Source organism: Thamnophis elegans, chromosome 12 (genome assembly GCF_009769535.1).
Source record: "Thamnophis elegans isolate rThaEle1 chromosome 12, rThaEle1.pri, whole genome shotgun sequence".
Taxonomy (NCBI): Eukaryota; Metazoa; Chordata; class Lepidosauria; order Squamata; family Colubridae; genus Thamnophis; species Thamnophis elegans.
In genome coordinates, this window is record NC_045552.1 from 22,386,313 (window position 1) to 22,401,955 (window position 15,643).

Below are 15,643 nucleotides of genomic sequence, written 5' to 3' on the forward strand. Positions count from 1 at the left end.
GGGATACGGTGGCTCAGTGGCTAAGATGCTGAGCTTGTCGATTGATAGGTCGGCAGTTTGGCGGTTCAAATCCCTAGCTCCGCATAATGGAGTGAGCTCCCATTACTTGTCCCAGCTTCTGCCAACCTAGCAGTTTGAAAACATGTAAAAATAGGCACCACCTTTGGTGGGAAGGTAACAATGTTCTGTGCACCTTTGGTGTTTAGTCATGCTGGCCACATGACCACCGAGACATCCTTGGACAGCTCTGGCTCTTTGGCTTTGAAACAGAGATGAGCACTGCCCCCTAGAGATGGGAATGACTAGCATATATGTGCGAGGGGAACCTTTACCTATATCTATGCTATTCAGATTGATCCATGTCTTAGGAATCAGATATTGATTGCAGTGTCCAATTCAAGATCCCAGCATTATTGACTTCACCATTGTCCGTCCTGGCTAAATTCAGATCAGAAATATCTGGTGTTGGTTGTTTTCAAGTAGCTTTCACCAAATACATCATCCTGGTCCTTATAAGGACTTGTGTATTTTGTGATCAAATGTAGCTTTCTGGTACATCTTGGTGGTGTTTGCATTAAGGAGAACAAATGGTTCACAATTTAACAATAGTCTATTCTCTATCCCCCCCCCCCCCGAGGGGTGTTCAATGCTGTTTTGAATCCCCATTTTGCTTGTTTAAAGTCAAGTTTCCTTGAAGCTGAGTTTAGCCCTTGGTGACTGTCACTGGTGTATTAACCATTAATCAGACTAAGCACGTGCTGAAGGTAGCAGGCCCAAAGGGGACATCACAAAGTTGAGAAAGAAAAAAGACAATGAAGATTTTGTACAGTACGTACAAAGGAAGACACTAGGATTTGTCAGTGCTTAGGGCACTAGTGAGCCTTATCCACCAAGGACATGTCTTGATCGCTTTCATTGTAATAGTATAGAAATAGTTCACCACAGATGGTTTGATCATCTCCATCCAGCCTCCATTTCTGGATAGGCTCCCATCCAAGCACTAACCAGATCTGATCCTGCTTAGCTTTCTAACCCAGATTGATTCTGTTCTTGTTGAATCTTTCAATCAAAAGCAGACACATCGATCAGCCCTTCTAGATTCTTAATAACAAAATAACAGAGTTGGAAGGGACCTTGGAAGTCTTCTAGTCCAACCCTCTGCTCAAGCAGGAAACCCTATATCACTTCAGGCAAATGGTTGTCCAGTGTCTTCTTAAATACCTCCAATGTTGAAGCAACTTCACAACTACTGAAGGCAAGCTATTCTGGTTGATTGTCTCACTGTTAGGAAGTTTCTCCTTAATTCCAGGATGCTTCCCTCTCCTTGATTAGTTTCCATCCATTGTTTCTGGTCCTGCCTTCGGGTGCTTTGGAGAATAGGTTGACCCCCTCTTTTTCACCCCCTCTTTCTGGACACATGTATATTGATGTTACCATTAACAAAATTCATGAAAAACAGAAGTGTCCATAGATAAGACCAGTTTGGTATTGCACAAACCAGAAAGAAGGCTGAGAAAATATCTGCAGAGCCCTCATATCCTGGATATAATCTATTCCAACTTTTCCCCTCAGGATGCTGCTATAGAGCACTGTATGCCAAAACAACTAGACATAAAAATAGTGTCGACTCTGAAGCTAGCGTGACCGAGGCCATCTTGGAGGCTTCAGTGTTGCCACATTGGTGCTGAGGGATAGGGAAGGAGGAATGGAGATAGCTGGGGTTTTGTAGCCAAAACAAAATAGATTCCCCTGAGAACCAAGGACATTCCCACAGGTAGCTGAAGAGAGGCGGAGTGAATTTCCAAGCAACCGGGCAGCACTTTGATTGGACCATGTGACTTTTTGGGAAAAGGGGAAAAACATTTACTTTTAATTAGGTGAAAACTGCGGGAACCTTTAGAGTTGGTTTTCACCAGCCTGTGTTTGAGGAAACTGCTTGTCTTGGAGTTCTGTTTGCTATGGGTGTATTACTAGGAACCATGACAGATAGTTTTATTCCCCCTCATGCCATCACTCTTCTGAACATTTAATTCCCATAGCACTGTCTCATTTCTCATCTTCTTATCTTTCCTACTATCTTCCCCTATTTGTTTCTTATGACTTATCAGTTGTCATTTGTAACTTATGATTGTAATAATTATGATTGTAACTAAGATTAAGAACTGTGAACTGTTACTTGCTGTTTATATGTACACTGAGAGCTTCTGCACCGAGACAAATTCCTTGTGTGTCTGATCGCACATGGCCAATAAAGAATTATGTTCTATTCTATAAAGGCTATAACTGGTAACATGGTGCCAGTCAGATGCTCTTAGACTGATCAACTCTAGTCAGCGTAGCAACTGGCAACCGTGATGGCAGTTGTAGTCCAAACTATTCATTGAGACTTTGTCTCTGGCATGGAGCTCAGTGGATTTTTCTGAATGAGGTATATTTATATTTGGGATGCTTTCTTGGGAAAAAGTAGAGGCAGCATCGTTGGTCCTTTAGACTAAATTTGAGTGTACATGGAATAATATAAGGAATGTTTTCATTACCATACTCTGCATGGTCTCAAGAAAGAATTGGAAGGTGTCATTAAGAAATGTCTCCTGTGATTGCAGTAGAATGGGGCATAACCCATTATTTTAACCAAGGGTGAAATTCAGCAGGTTCTGGCCAGTTCTGGAGAACCGGTTAGCGGAAATTTTCAGTAGTTCAGAGAACCGGCAAATACCACCTCTGGCTGGCCCTGCCCTCATCTATTCTTTGCCTCCTGAGTCCCAGCTGATTGGGAGGAAATGTAGATTTTACAGTATCCTTCCCCTGCCATGCCCACCAAGCCACGCCCACAGAACCGTTAGTAAAAAAAAAATGAATTTCACCACTGATTTTAACCTCCTGTAAAAGTCTCACAGAGACTCATAATTCATTCAGGTCTGCCATGTGATACCTCTTTTGCTCCCTTCTAGGATGATGACTCTATGGCCTTGGTCTCATGATCTTTAACAGGCTTCCAGAAAGAGCCTTACAGATGCTGTGAAACTCAGCTTCGAGTGTCTGCGAAACATTTGCACGTGGACTTGCTGTACCAAGGCTTCAGGTAAAGCCACTTGCTTAGCTGGTATTTATCAGGAGGACACTTCACTTGGAGGGTTACACATTTGTGTTTAACCTACAAGAAATCCAAGCTTGATTTTAGAAAAATGCCATTTATCGAAGTAGAGAGATTAATCTAGATGGTTTGACCCATTGATCTAACTCTGTATGAAGCTGGGTTTGATCCTTGTATCTCAGCCATTCTGCAGGTAAAAGGACTGAGAATGTCTACATCCATACAACTGGATTAGCAGCAATACAGAAATGGGTTTTGTTTTTAATTTCCGTGGATTGCTGAATAGCCTGGTCTGATGTAGCCATATCAGGGGTGAGCTGCTACGGCTTCACAGGGGTTCGGGAGAACCTCTAGAAAAGATTCTGTGCAGTTCAGAGAACCCCCAAATCCCACTCCTGGCTGGCCCCGCCCATCCTGCCCCTCCCAGGAGTCCCCACGTGGCCCGTTTTGGATACAGGTAAGTGCAGGGCACACGCAGAGGCTTGGGGAGGGTGAAAAACAGGCCTACCGGAAGTTCTGGAAGGCTGGAAACAGGCCCATTTCCATCCTCCAGAGGGGCTCTGGAGCCTGGGGAGGGCAACCCCCCTCCGCCATGATGCAGGAGGTCAACTAGGCAATGCCCAACATGTCCACGCCCACCAAGCAACCAGGCAGAGAACCCCTTGCTAAAAATTTTGAAGCCCACCCCTGAGCCATTTGCTAAGGCTAAACAGCATATATTCCCATTCGTTCATTCGTTCAGACAGGTTTTTCAGTGTAGATCTCAGAAATCCATCACAGCAGTGGTGTCCAAAATGTCTGTCTGCCTTACGCAGAGTTTATTTGGCTTTTATACAGTTTTAACAAGCAAAGCAAAAGCAGGGGTAGCAACAGCATCTTATTGGTACATTTTACTTGTCAGTCTCCAACACCATCCCAGCCAGAGTAGAGGCTTCATATATCTAAAAGTTCCTGGTACTACCTGGTTCTAATAAACAGTTGAGTTCATCAGTCACTGAGATCATGGAGACTTGCTGCGCATGTCTATAGGTGACCTTTCCTCTCTACTTACATCTGGCTCTGCTAATTAGGTGAGATAATAGGTTAAAAGGTAAACAGCTACTGAAATCATGGCAGTTTGCTGCACATGTCTTTACGTAGACTTTCCTTTCATTCCTATATTTCAGTTTCATGATTTTTTTGAAAAAAAATGACACTGAAAGTTTTCAGGAAAATGTGCACGTCCTTTGTGCCCGCGTGTGCTGATAGATTCCTGTTGACGTGCATTTGCTCTTCAGTGCAGTACGATTATACACAGACACGCAGAACGCTATGTGCATTTTCTGGGTTTCATACTAAATGGCAAAACACTTTGAAATGCTGAAAACAGAGACAGTGTGGTTTCTGTTGGGCGGGTAACACAAGTGCCTGTTCAATCACTGAGGGAAAGTTGTTTTTCCTAATCTCATTAGGATCTCAGGGTGATTTCCTTCCCAGTCTCCCAAAAGACATACACCAGGCTCCCCCCAACTTGATTAGAGAATTCTGGCAATGGAAACCAAACCTATCTGGAGAACATTAAGCAAGGAAGCTGAATGGAAAGTTTGTTTGCTGAAGTAAGTGAAAGAATCACTAAAAGTGTAGGAAGCAGTGAAAACCCAGCATATTGCAAAGCATAGCATTCATTTCCCAGATCCGTCTTTATTTCAAAGGCATCTCTGTAACCTGCATGGATCCCACAGTCATTGCAAGAAAATTAAAAATGAGTTTGTCATTTCTCGGGAAATGTTTTCCTTTCCCAAGAAAAGACGGAGGTAGATGGCGATGTAGAAAACAACCTGGGGAATTAGAAGAGCTGGGAGATGACCTTTCTACTCTGTCCTTATTATTATTATTCTATACCCAGCATAGCAGCTCCTTCATGAATATAGGAAGTTCTCCATGGCAGCTACGGCAAACATTTGTATACTTCTGTTTGTCATGGCCATGACGCCCAAGAGGGCAATATGGCTACATCTGATAATTGTCACCTATTTAACACTACCCAAGGATCATGTTCGGCAGTTCAAATCCCGAGCGACATGTTACTTGTCCCAGATTCTGCCACCTAGCAGTTCGAAAGCATGTAAAAAATGCAAGTAGAAAAATAGGAACCACCTTTGGTGGGAAGGTAGCAGCGCTCCATGCGCCTTCAACATTGAGTAATGCCAACCACATGACCACGGAGACATCTTCAGACAGTGCTGGCTCTTTGGCTTTGAAACAGAGATGAGCACTGCCCCCTAGAGTCAGGAACGACTAGCACATATGCTTACCTTTACCTAAGATCATGTGTAGCTTAAGGGATTTGAATATCCATCTCTCAGGATAATGTTGCAGGATCCAATCTGGATCTGTCACCGTGAATAGCGGTTTAGTCTTTGCAGCTTTCAAACATGCTGGAGCCCATCCTCAGGGAACTTATCTCTAGCAAAGTGTGTGTCTTACTCCATGTAGAGAGATGTTCCCTAAGGACTCCAGCACGAGTCTGAAAGCTTGGAAGACTAAACCTCTGGTTACGGTGAACGATCCTGATTGGATCCTGCAGCTTAATGAATGCTAGGCACATGGGAAACTATTAGAATAGAATAGAATAGAATAGAATAGAATAGAATAGAATAACAGAATTGGAAGGGACCTTAGAGGTCTTCTAGTCCAACCCCCTGCCTAGGCAGAAAACCCTACATCACTTCAGACAAATGGTTATCTGACATCTTCTTAAAAACTTCCAGTGTTGGAGCATTCACAACCTCTGGAGGCAAGTTGTTCCACAGATTAATTGTTCTAGCTGTCAGGAAATTTCTCCTTAGGTTGCTTACTTCTCTCCTTGGTTAGTTTCCACCCATTGCTTCTTGTTCTGCCCTCAGGTGCTTTGGAGAATAGCTTGACTCCCTCTTCTTTGTGGCAGTCCCTGAGATATTGGAGCACTGCTGTCACATCTTCCCTAGTCCTTCTTTTCATTAAATTAGACATATCCAGTTCCTGCAACCATTGTTCATATGTTTTAGCCTAGTGATTTCTACATATATTTGTAATTCTGGTCTGAGTTACCTTCAGTGACCAGATTCACACATTATACCACACCATGATTTGTTTGCTTTTGGATCAGCCTATTTTCTGCAACTTCTGGAGGCAAGTTGTTCCGCTGATTAATTGTTCTCACTGTCAGGAAATTACTCCTCAGTTCTAAGTTGCTTTTCTCCTTGATTAGTTTCCACCCATTGCTTCTTGTCCTGCCCTCAGATGCTTTGGAGAATAATCTGATTATTATGACAGGCCACTGAAGTAGCCCTGTAGAAGTTTTGTATATAATTACATGGATTGTGTGTGCATAAGTTTTCTTCTCTTCTGTCATGTTCTCATCATATGCTGAATAATAAAGAATAATAGCAGTCATTATGGCAGAGTGATGATGGGGCTGGATTAGGAGCAGATAGACCCAGGTTGCAGTTTCCCACCCTGCCTCCCAGCCATGGAAGCTCCCTGGGTGATTTGGAGCCAAACTCTTTCTCAGCCAACATTTCCTTGGGGGATTATTATGGTGGAGAAAAATAGGAGGAAGGAATGCTATGGATGCCCTCCTGAACATCTGGGAAAATGACGGCCATCTTTTCTCTTCTAGTCTTTAGTGACTAACTTCCAGGGGCTGAATAAATGGTTCCCTTTTTGGGGGGAGAAGATAATTGAAGGAGACCTTTTTTCACAGCTCCAGGACTGTAAAATGAAGAGGGTTCTTCTTCTGGTGAGTGTGGGAGGTATATTAAGTCCTGGAAGCACATAGTGAACTGATGTTCTCCCTAGCTGATCCAGGGAGACCCATGCTCCAAATAATTAACTTGGTAACAGTGGTGGGCTTCAAATTTTTTAACTACTGGTTCTGTGGGCGTGGCTTGGTGGGCGTGGCAGGGCAAGGATACTGCAAAATCCTCATTCCCTCCCACCCCACTAACCTGCTTTCCAGCTCCGTTCTCCTGTGCAGGGCAACAAAAGAAGACCCAGCCGATAAGCTGGGACTCAGGAGGCAGAGAATAGATGGGGGCGGGGCCAGCCAGAGATGGTATTTGCTGGTTCTCCAAACTACTGAAAATGTCCATTACTGATCAGAACCAGCTGAATACCACCTCGGCTTGGTAAGCCTTGCAGGGGGCCTTCAGCTATAGTGAGCACACCATAAAGATGTTGATCTGAACCATTATGGCAGAAAGGTGTCTCTTTGTATAACATCCTACAAGTATCTTCCTTCTCCCTTCCCCTCTCCCTTCTCTTTTTACTTTTTCTTCTCTTCCTTCCATTCCTCATGCCCATTCCCCTCCCTGTCCCCCTCCCCCTCCCAACCCTCTCAATGTCACCCTCCCTCCCAGCCTGTCCCCAACCCTCACCCTTTCACCCTCCCTCTCACCCTATTCATCTCTCCGCCACCCTAAATCTAACCCAAACTCAGACCCTCACTTACTCCTCTTAAGAGTTGGCTGCAAAAAGAGGAAAGCTTCCCCAGAATCCAGGAGCTCTACTGGAAAGCAGCTTACCTCTAGGAAGGCATCTTCACTCTGATGACTGACATCTGACAGTAACTGACACTTTAGCCTGCAGGGATGAAGTCACAAAGCCATGAGATTTTCCAAGGAGATGACTTGCCTCCCTTATCCACCTATCAAAGATCACCTGCTCCTCCACCTTTGTGACCTACACCCATGCCACACAAAGGTCTCCAGGAAACTACTAAACCAATCTCTAAAGCTGCCTATATGTCCTTTTTTGCATGGGTCACCCCTTCTTATAAAAGGTCCAGTAACTACTGAATTTTTGGAGTATAAGACACTCCGAAATATAAGACGCACCTAGGTTTTGGGGAGGAAAACGGGGGGGGATCTGCTTTTGCCTCCCAGCAATTTGCCTCCTTGTAACAAACAGCAAACAATACAGACAATATACACTGTTTGTGGTATTACATTTCAGACTATACTTGTACAGATGCTGTTAAAATTGATGTGGCTTTCTGGAAGTATACGTTATTCTCTGCTATTTAAAAGAAGATACAATAGCACTGGGCCTCTTCAGATCAAGCATTTAATTTAGAAAGCTTCTTCATTTTGTTAAGCTGTCTAGAACAACAATAAAGCAGTCTTTAAAAAATAAGTCTAATAATTTGAACATTCTATAGGCATGTATAGTTATTGACTTGCCTCCTTGCAGCAAACAGCCTGATTAGCACAAGAAAAAAAATCTGCCTCTGCCTCCCAGCAATTTGCCTCATGGAGCAAACAGCAAGTTTCACTTTCAATTTCTCCCGATCATCAGCTGTTTCAGGCTGCAGGGATTGCTATAGTGTATTGCAGACTTCCCAAGCCCCATTTGCTGCAAAGAGATAAATTGCTGGGAGGCTAAGGCCAAAGGGTTGGTGCTGGTGGGTGAGTGGGGCTACATTCAGTTGTATAAGATGCACCTAAATTTTCACCCTCTTTTAGGCAGGAAAAGGGTGCGTTTTATACTCCGAAAAATACGGTATTTCAGCAGTGCTGAGAAGTCTGCTATTTACTTTCTAAAGTCAGGAGTTGGAAGCAGACTTGACTGTGTTTAGGATAGCCCTTGAAATAGATTTTCCCCATTTGAAATCAACAGGACTGCGTCCAACAGATCTCACTGATTTTAGTGGCCCAACTTTGACAAACTTTGAATCCAGCCCACTGTCTGAAAAGACCAATAAATCTTAAACCAAAATCATCCAGCCTGTCCCATTTAGACCCATTGCAATATATATTGTGCATTGTTTTTCTATTTGAGAAAGGGAAATACATCTTTTACATTTATTACTTTCTGAGAATACTGCATCCAGTTTTGGTTATAAAAAATAGGTTGAGGCTCTAGAAAGTGCAGAATAGAGCAGAGGATTGGCTTGATGACCTTTAGGACAAGGATGTCAAACTCAAGGGCTGGCCATCCTGGAAAGGACCGGCCTGTGGTGCCTCTGGCAGCCAAACAGCGCACAGGGCAGAGGTGGGTTCCGAATCATGTTCCAACTGGTACGGTTGAAACGGGCCCAGCATCACCCACATGGATGTGCGTGGTGCATGCACACGTCGTACTTGCCTGCGATGCTTCTGCAAGCCTCCGCTGCTTGGCGGAGCGTCGTGCAGGTGCCGTATGCACCATGCGCATGCGCGGAAGCTCCAAAGGCTTAAAGGACAGGTAAGGCGCTCAGGTGGGTGGGTGAGCCCTCCGGAGCTCTGTACCGGAATGGTACCCGGTACTTCGGGCCGGCTCTGCTATGCCCGTACTGGGGCGTACCCCCGGCAATCCACCACTGACACAGGGGGGGGTGCATGAGGCCCCCTTGCGCCTCATTTTGGCTGGCAGGATGCTGCAGGAGGCCATCCGGGCTAAAAACGGGGCATGGGAGGCATGTGTGCACCATTTTGGCCAGCAGGATGCTGCAACAAGGTGTCCAGGCTGAAAATGGGGTGTGTGTGGGAGCTGCATGAAGCCCCCTGTGCCCCCTTTTGTTGAGCAGGGTGCTGCAGGAGGTGTCCATCCCATCTCCAAACCCACCCACCCCCAGCCGGCCCATGGAGGAGAACTACAATGCTGAGCTGGCCCTCAAAGAAATCCAGTTTGACACCCCTGTTCTAGAATCTCTTCCAATCCAACTCTGTGATTCCACCTCTGAAACTTCCATCAGGAGTCCAAGATGAGTTCCACCTCAAGCAACAAGGCTGTTTAAAGAGTCCCCTATTCAACCAAACTTGTCTCTAGTTCGATTGATTAACTTGGAAGAGCCAGGGCAAGGATTGGCCATGTTGCTAAGTGGTGGAAGTAGCAATGCTCCTTGTGCATCTCACGAGCTTGGAACCCAGCCAGTTTTTAATCAGGCTAAGCTCACGACAGAGCTGCTGGTTGGCATCCTTCTTTGTTCTGAGTCTTGAGAACTGCAGTTTGGAGTACTTTCCTCCAGGGCAAATGGTTTCAGGTGAGTGAAATTTTCCAGGTACAAGGTCATGGATGGATTGTGAGTTTTGTGCTTTCATGCTCAACCATGGAGAAAACTAGCTGGCTCTTAGTCAGATTTTTTTCTTTCTTTCTCAGCTTAAGAATGACATCACAATACAGTAGCAGGGATCAAAATAAGATCAGGAGAAATTATACAAAACAAGGGCTTTTTTGTTACCTTGACAGTGATGAAGACATGGTCATGGGCAGTTAATGATGGGAAGAAACAGTCAAGAGACACAAAGCTACTTGCTTTTCCTATAATGCCTCCTCAGTAGTGGGATCCAAAATTGTTTACTACCGGTTCTGTGGGCGTGGTGTGGCTTGGTGGGCTTGGCTTTGCTTGGTGGGCATGGCAGGGGAAGGATACTGCAAAATCCCCATTCCCTCCCAATCAGCTGGGACTCGGGAGGCAGATAATAGATGGGGCGGGGCCAGTCAGCTTCGCTGGCTGAGGAGTTCTGGGAGTTGAAGTCCACAAGTCTTAAAGTTGCCAAGGTTTAAATCCCCTGCTGTAAAGCTCTCTCTGAATGGGGTGGAGTCAAACAACAGAAAACCTGGCCCAAAGGAGGTAAAAGACTCAGTTGCATTGGGGGTTTTGTTGTATTTGGAGCTCTCCAGGGTGCTGAAGGCCAGCCTGCCTTCACTGCCTGATGCAGGCATTCCTTGAACCCCAACAGTCAAGAAAAATGACCCACAGAGGATCCGAGTTCACGCATACGCAAACAGCAATCCCAGATGACTGCTACTACTGCCTCTTACGGAGTCATAGACTTGGAGAGGGGGTCTTAGAGGTCATCTAGTCCAGTCAGTGCAACATCGGAGCATCTCTGACTGATTCCCAGCCAGCTATCTTTTAAATGCTAGCAAAAGGCTACATTGTGTGTAACAGTTAGTCCTCAACTTACAACAGTTTATTGAGTGACCATTCGGAGTTAACAACCGCACTGAAAGAAAAGTGACGGATGACCGTTGTTCACACTTATGACCATTGCCCTGTCCCCAGGGTCACGCAATTTACATCCAGATGCTTGACAACTGGTTTCATACTTTTGACGGTTGCAGTGTCCCGGGGTCTTGTGATCCCCTTTTGTGACCTTCTGACAAGCAGAGTCGATGGGGAAGCCAGAGTCACTCAACAACGGTGCTCCAAATTTAACAACTGCAGGGATTCACTTAACAGACGTGGCAAGAATTGTCGTAAAATGGGGCAAAATTTACTTAAATAATGCCTTACTTGATGACATAAATCCTGCACTCAGTTGTGGTCATAAGTCAAGGACTACCTGTAGTGAGGTACATTTTCTCTCCTAGGCCAAGCACAAGGCAGAGAGGTGGCAGTCTGTGGCATGTCATAGCAATGGTTAAATCACTCCTCCTGCTGACTTCTCCTACTCTGCATTTTGACCATTTTTCCTGGCCCTTCAAAGTGTTATGGTTGCTCTTGGAAATATTTGTGTATGCAAACTGCAGTAGAGGCAGAAGCAATCATGGTTCCTGGAAGAATCTCCTAGAGCCGTGATGGCAAATGTATGGCCCTCTCTGTGGGCACGTACACTGTCACCCCAGCTCAGACAGTGGTCATCGGGTTTCCATGGTGCATATGTGCACTGGCCAGCTGGTTGTCAGGTTTCCAAGGCATGCATATGGTTATCGGGTAGGCTGTCAGACTCCTGAATGCGAAATAATATCCTAACCACGTAGTACAATGGACTTGCGGGCCAGCGCAATGTGTAGCATGTTCACACTGGTGCAATAGGACTAGGGAGGGGTGGGGTGGGGTGGGCATGGCCAGCTAGTCCTTGGAACTACTGGTTGGGTGAACCAGGTGTAAAATTAACATCCGATTCTCCTGAACCAGTCGGAACAGACTGAATCCCACCCCTGCATCCTTGGCTATGCTTCTCAGCCACTCTAGAACTAAATTTAATAAATAAATCTAATATGATTTATTGGATTAGGGATTTTCTATCTTCACTGTGAGTTGTATTGTGTTGCGGGGAGGTGTGCACTGAGGGTGCTCAATCAATCTCATTGCACATATGTTGTGCGCTGACAAATAAATAATTCTGATTATGATTCTAATTTCGGCACTCTAGTGTACACACAATTTCCAGTTTGGGCACTCTGTGCCTAAAAGATTCACCATCACTGTCCTAGAGAGCTTACAGGCAGTCCTCAATTTATGCCCATACGTAAGCAGACAATTGTGATCGTAAGTTGTCGTGGCTGTTAATCTGGTCAACACAAAAAAAGACTTAATTTAGGACCTTTTTGCAGGGCTCATTAAATAAATGCTATGGGTGAAGCAAATGCCATGGACATTAAGTGAACCCACTGTTTGCTATGGGAGAGGGGGTGTTTTTTGCTAGAAACCAGAAAGTAAGTGCTGGTTTTCCTGAAAAAAAATTGCAAATCATAATCACGTGACCATGGGACCCTGCAAACTGATGTAAATGTGGGCTGATTGCTGATTGCCCCAAATGTAGTCATTTTTCTTATTGAAATAGGCTGAATATACACTTATCCAAGATACTGACCTGACTGCAGGACTCTATATTTTCCCCAATGGGGTCAAATACCTCCCCCACCTCTAAGCACCCTGTTCTGGAATGGCATGTAGCGCCCCAAAATCTTGGGCCAGACCCCTGAGATCTCCAAACGTTTATTACAAAATTGTAGTTTTCGCTGGCAGGTGTGTGTGGGCGGGGGAATTGATTGAATTCCTGATAGGATAAGTCAGGGGTGAGCAACCTACAGCTCTGGAGCCACATGTGGCTCTTTCATCCCTCTGCTGCAGCTCCCTATTGCCAGTCGGCTCCACATTTGATAGGGCTTTTGGTTAGGACAGGTAGAGGCAAAAGGACGACATGCTAGGAGGAGACTCTATGGTGGTGGGGGGGGAACCAGACTTCCAGTCAGCAGAGGAAAAAGGATGCCACACTAGGAGGAGACTCTATAGTAGGGGAACCGGACTTCTGGTTGGCTCCAGAATTAAACAGGGGGCTTCCAGTTAGGATCTTTGTGGCTCTTTGAGTGTTTAAGTTTGCCGACCCCTGAGATAAGTGAATTGCATTTAATATGAATACTCTTGAATGAACAGTTGAATGGGAATGCCTATGGAATTAAATCAAGTTTGTACTAGTTTATTCAAAGGGACACGATGGCTCAGTGGCTAAGATACTGAGCTTGTCAAAGGTCAGTAATTTGGCGGTTCGAATCCCTAGCACCACGTAACGGAGTGAGCTCCCATTACTTCCCCAGCTTCTGCCAACCTAGCAGTTTGAAAGCACGTAAAATGCAAGTAGAAAAATAGGGACCACCTTTGGTGGGAAGGTAACAGTGTTCTGTGGACCTTCGTCATTTAGTCATGCCGGCCACATGACCATGGAGATATGTTTGGACAGCGCTGACTCTTCTGCTTTGAAACGGAAATGAGCACCGCCACCTAGAGTCAGAAATGGCTAGAACATATGTGCAAGGGGAACCTTTAGCTTTACCTTACTACTTTATTCAGTACTCTGCGATGCAATCCCTGTCTCCTTTCAGAAGCCTGACTTGGAAAAATAATTGCTTTGTTACGGGAGAATTTTATGCAAGATAAATGCTTGGTTAAATATGAATTTGCAATGCCTTATCTATTCTACCAGCTGTTGCCATGATCATCGAAGGATTTTTCTGCACCCATGAGGACTAGACGCTTGCTCCTTCCTTTAATAAAAAACAAAAACAAAATAGTGACTTCTTTCTGTGGCTAGATCCCGTTTTCGCTTTTCTGCACTTCTGTATACAGCTCTTTGACTGGGATTAAAAAGTTTACAAGTAGTTTTTGTGTACTGGCAAGAAAACCGAGTGTTCAGAGATTATACATTTCATTCATCGCTTTCCAACTGCCGTTCCTCACTCCAGTCCCTGTGAATGGTTCTTGCTGGCTCGACATGCAAAGCACGTGAAGGAAACTCATTTCAGGGTGAGACAAAAAAACCGTGAATCTGCCACAGTCCGTATGGCGAAAGGAAAAAGGTGAAGTGCGTGGTTCATGCTGCCCTCATTCGCTTCTAGAGAGCCTCAAGAAAGGCATAAATTGACCCCTTGGTCTTGGGATGGGTCCCCTGGATGCTTTAAAAGGGATGTGTAAGTGGGTGTGTACGTCACACTTTGGCAAAACACAATTGAGAGTGTTCAGGCTGAGCTCATGACTTTCGGAAAGAAAAGTGGAAGAGACACTGGAACTTGAAGGAACAGGCATTTGAAAGACAGGCAGGTGAGTGAAAGACAAGCTTCAGGATTGTTTAGGAAGTTGTGTTTCTTTGTGCCTTGATAAAGAGGAAGGCAAAAATAAAAAGCACACTTTTTCTTACAAGATATTTTTCCAGGGGGGTAAAAAAAATCCGAAGTGATCATGGAATTTCCTTCAATTTCCTTGTCCCCTGAAGAACCATCAGGAGGAGGAGTGTTATAATTCAAGGGAGCCTGAGTTGTGTCAATATCCTGCATGCCTGAGGGTAGAAGTGAGGGAAAGAGACTTGGCATTGGGAGAAGAGGAGGGGAACTCAACTTGTAGGATGAAAGCTACAAGTTTGAGGGAATGCAAAATCTTGGACTTGTACATCTTCATTGCACGGCTATCGAAAACCGTGCTTGCTAGGGAAATGTCATCTGAGCTGAGGTGATCTTTGATCAGAGGAGACATTGGACATCTGCAGGTTAGGACTCCAAAACTGTGTGGACCCAAAAAGGGTTGGAAGTAGCTCTGAGAGCCATGTCAAACCTTGTTTCCAGAAATCTTCCAGAATGCAGGAGGAAATTGCTAACTTTCTGGGGAGTAAATTAATGAAACGCATTTGAAATCGATTGACGTGGAAGTTGTATAAAGTCAGTTTCTGGTTTTGTCCTGGTGGTGGTGGTGGTGGTAGTGGTGGTGATGGTGGTGGTTGTGTGTGTATCAGGGGTGGGTTACTGCTGGTTTGCTTCACGCGCGCTTTGGGAAACTTTACAGTTGTCTGTAAACTGTTCTGCGCATGCGCAGCACATTATAAAATGGCTAAAAAACATTCTGGCAAAGGCATGAGCGACTGGGGGACTGGTTCAGGGGTGTGGCCAGCCTGCTGTCCCTACCGGTTCAGCAACCCAGTCCCAATTTCCACTACCGATTCACACAAACTGGTGTGAACTGGTAGCACCCACCTCTGGTGTGTGTGTATGTGTATATGTATGTGTATGGGACACGGTACCTCAGTGGCTAAGACACGCAGCTTGTCGATCAGAAGATCAGCAGTTCAGTAGTTTGAATCCCTAGTGCTGCGTAACAGAGTGAGCTCATGTGACTTGTCCCAGCTTCTGCCAACCTAGCAGTTCGAAAGCATGTAAAAATGCAAGTAGAAAAATAGGGACCATCTTTGGTGGGAAGGTAAGAGCATTCCATGTGCCTTTGGCATTTAGTCATGCTGGCCACATGATGACAGAGACGTCTTCGGATAGCGCTGGCTCTTCAGCTTTGAAACAGAGATGTGCACCGCCCCCTAGAGTCGGGAACGACTAGCACAT

At 45.1% G+C, this 15,643-nt stretch overlaps 1 protein-coding gene across 3 annotated transcripts in view; it reads left to right on the forward strand.

Annotated features, from left to right (window-relative positions):
• COL8A2 (collagen type VIII alpha 2 chain) overlaps positions 1–15,643 on the forward strand; it is a 183,150-nt gene that overhangs the window by 133,008 nt on the left and 34,499 nt on the right. For all 3 annotated transcript variants that reach the window (XM_032227389.1, XM_032227387.1, XM_032227388.1), the window contains exon 3: positions 2,952–3,082. The gene's annotated coding sequence lies outside the window, so the exon portion shown is untranslated. The remainder of the gene's footprint in view (positions 1–2,951; positions 3,083–15,643) is intronic.